Below are 3,816 nucleotides of genomic sequence, written 5' to 3'. Positions count from 1 at the left end.
GATTCTCAACTGATAGTTACCACACCAAAAAAACGGGATGGTATCAGCTGGTCTTGCTAGACAAGAGAATATCAACAGGACGTTGTACTAATTGTTATAGACGAAATACATTTTGTAACTGTATCATAAACGAATTTCATTACGTCAACATAGGATGCAATATACGTTGGTTTATCTACTGCTTTTGCCAACGTTCAAGATCTCGCCAATTGGCTGGATATTAAGGAAATGGGGTTATATAATTTTAAACCTTCCGTAAGACCGGTTGCTTTGCAAGTGCATATAATTGGATTTTCCGGTAATTAAACCGATTTTCATAACATTTCTGACTCTTCTTTAATGATTTATTTGCAGGCAAACATTAATGTCCACGGATGGCCACTATGAATCGGCCGACATTCCAAACAATACGCTCTTATCCGCAACGGGACCCACCATAGTTTTTGTTTCATCCCGCCGTCAAACTCGATTAACCGCTTTCGATCTGATTACTTAGAGGCAAACGAGATAACGATAGAAAAAATGTGTTGCTCTCATATAAATTTTTCTTTACTCCTTTGCCAGATACTGGGTTATTTACGCTTACGCTTGTGGTATTCTGCCGTTACCGTCCGTGCTCTCGGTGATGTAAAATACCTTAACAAGCTCAAACGATACAGTATCAGTAACTACCAAGAATCAGATAATAATGAATAATATGAATACGTACAATTTGTTAAACGCAGTGTGGAAGCCAAAAGATGTATTATCTCCTTCTTTTTTTTTTATTCATAGAGTTTAGTTGGAATTCCCTTTGTTTTTTGCCTCAGCAGGCGAAAGTTTATGTAAACACCCAACAGACATCTGAATTCGAAAACTACTCTACAATATTTTTCAGGCTTTTAAGCTTGCAAAATCGTCAGACCAGCAAAAAAGCTTTTCTAGAAACAATGAACCAACTCGCCATGCCCTACGATTTTCTCCAAGGAGTCGCGTCGGTTTTGTCCCCTAGTTCAACATGAAATATTTTCTTCAGTACAATATTCAGTATTTCCGACGGAGCTGCTTTACTTTCAATTTCTTTCTGAACTCAGATCAAATGGATTCTTGCATTTTAAGTGAAGTGCTTGGTTTTGATGGGTCCGCCTCTAACGTAAATCTACCCAATAACGATGGCGCCATTAAATGAAAAGATCTTTTGTAACGGCCGCGAACAAACCTCGGGTAGGGTCTCTGTCGGTCTGTATCAACCGCAAGCAGCGGAATAACGGCATGCCGTTAGACAAAATCATGCGATTTTGTGCTACTGCTTATAAATCACGTGATCTTGCGGTATATGTTTGTTTTATTCTTTTCTGTTTTCCTTGTTTACAAGTACAGGCAAAATCGTATGATTTTGCGGTACTCCTTTTTTTTCCTTTTGCTCTTGCAAGCATAGGCAAGAAATCGTATGATTTTGCGGTATTTTTGCTTGCTTTTGCAAGTACAGGCAGAATCGTATGATTTTGCGGTACTCCTTTTTTTTCTTTGCTTTTGCAAGCATAGGCGAAAATCGTATGATTTTGCGGGATCTTTGCTTGCTTTTGTGAGAGTAGCGGCAAGCCGCTTTAGAGAGAGCAACAGGAAGAAGAAGAGGGAAATTGAGTAAGAACGAGAAGTCTGTCTGCGTTTTAATTTCAAGTTAGAGGGGAGAACTGTTTGGCATCTGGTGAAGTTCGGACGGGTTTCCGAGCTTAATATAAAACGGAAAAGTAAAAATAATTTTTAAGATTATCCTTCAAGGGTAATAAAAAGGACTAACATAAACTAAGTTGAAATTAACTAAAATTAAATTACGAAGTCAACCCAGCAGAGAATCAAACTAGCAAACAATAGTGAAACAAAAAGGATAGAGTGAGGAGAAAGATTGGTAAAGCCTAGAGCTAATAAAAGTGCGAATAGTTCTTTCTTGTAAACTTGGTGGAACTAAATTCCAAATCTGTATGTTATAATCCTGCTGATAATTTGTTCGTCGCAGTAATTTAAGAAATCAGTTTATTGTGTATTTTGTAACAGAAATGAAGTACAAAAATTACTAAACCTGAAAATTGTAAACCAGAAAAAAAAAACAGCAATTTAAGAAATCAGTTTGTTGAGTATTTTGTAATAAAAATTAAGTACAAAAAGTACTAGACCTGAAAATTGTAAACCAAGACATGTGCGGATCAAGCAAAATAAATTGAAATCGCGAACCAATATCAAACACGAATGTTTCAGTTTTTAATTAAAGCAGAAGGCACAGAGAAAAAAAAAGGGGAGTAAATTTCTCCATGTTGGTGTACTAAATTATTTACGTTGAAAAACATAAGCTAATCAAGGTTACGAGATTTCTTTCGCTCGCATCGATGGTGGCCGCTTGATCGTGTGCTAGTGTTTGGCATGAATAAATAAGCCCCAGTTCCCTTTCGTACGGTGTGAGGATTTGAGGCAGACAGCATCCCCTTTGCTGGGAATAGGGACCGCCGAAGGAAACAGTCACCACCGCAGGCTCTACACCAGCACCAGCAGTATCAGGTATCTTCATTCATGTAATCTTTTTGTTGTTTTGTTCACGATGAGTGGCTAAGCGCGAGCTGCCACCGCTATAGCTGAAAGAAAAAGGGGGGGTGTGCGTATGTAGGACGGACGCCAGACGGTTACAGACTGACTCACGGTGGACAGACGGACGGTAGACAACCGACGGGACTATTCCTGTTTTTTTGTATCCTTTGTCAGGAGGCTCAGAGAACCAAACCCCTTTCAATAAAAAAAAAAGATGCTCTACCGGCAAAAAAGGGGCTAATACCGCGACACTTTGTTTGGCTTGTTTGGTTAGAAAAGGAAAGTGATAAAAGCGCAGCTAAATCATTCCGATTCCCAACCCTCGCAAAAACCATGATGATATTACCAAGTTTAAAGCCATTGCTCTTATTTGATTATAGTCAAGAAAAGGCTCATCTCTTTCCTGAACGCCCGGCTCACTCTTTTGCATTTCAAAAACACAAATCGGTAAACTTGTGCATCAATGAATTGTCCACATTGATTAGCGGTGAAAAAAGCACAGATAGAAACAGTGTTTTGTTGTCTCTCGACATCATCAAGACATATGACTGCACTAACCTCAGGTACCAAAATCTCTAATGCTCATTGACGTCCCCCTCCACATAATTTGGATTCACAACTTCATATCGAAGCTCTTTCTGATCTTGGGTTACAATTCGGGTGCGGTGCAAAGAGGTTTATCACAGGGCAGGTAATTAAGTCCCGTACTTTTCAACCTACAGACAGCCAACTTGCGTCAGCTGCCAAATCCGCATTTTCGACGTGTGCTTCAATGATGCCGTCTAAAATCTCTCTTCTAGAAGATCTCGTTTTTATAATGAATGTGCAAAACTTAATCTATAGTTCAATCCGAGAGTGAAGTTTCATCGCAAAGAGATCAAACAAAATTATCAATCTGTCCATCAATGGCATCAAAGAAAACAATGTAAGTTTATTCATATTCTTGGAATCTAAATCATAATCACTATGAAAAGGCTAGTTATTGGCTGAGAAACATTTAGGTCTGTCGTCAAGAAAAATGCTCTTGTCCTACAAGTAGTTGGTCCAATCGAAAATATAGCACGCACACTCTGGGACTTGTAACATTCCTGGGTATGGAGTCAAAAAATTCCAAGTTTTGAAAATAGACACTTGAGGCGATATACCGTTCTCACTCCTTCGATGTCGGTTCACATTTTCCGGATTATCTGTGGGGAGATATCTGTGTCTGAAAGAGTTCTGTTACATGTTACTAAAAAGATAGCTTACTAATTTTTC

At 38.7% G+C, this 3,816-nt stretch overlaps 1 pseudogene; it reads left to right on the top strand.

The window, feature by feature from the left end:
- Window positions 1-496, top strand: part of LOC119639003 — a 1,508-nt pseudogene extending 1,012 nt beyond the window's left edge.
- The last annotated feature ends 3,320 nt before the right edge of the window (window positions 497-3,816 follow it).

The sequence above is a fragment of the Glossina fuscipes genome, unplaced genomic scaffold (assembly GCF_014805625.2).
Source record: "Glossina fuscipes isolate IAEA_lab_2018 unplaced genomic scaffold, Yale_Gfus_2 111, whole genome shotgun sequence".
Taxonomy (NCBI): Eukaryota; Metazoa; Arthropoda; class Insecta; order Diptera; family Glossinidae; genus Glossina; species Glossina fuscipes.
This window is presented reverse-complemented; position numbering and strand designations above follow the sequence as displayed.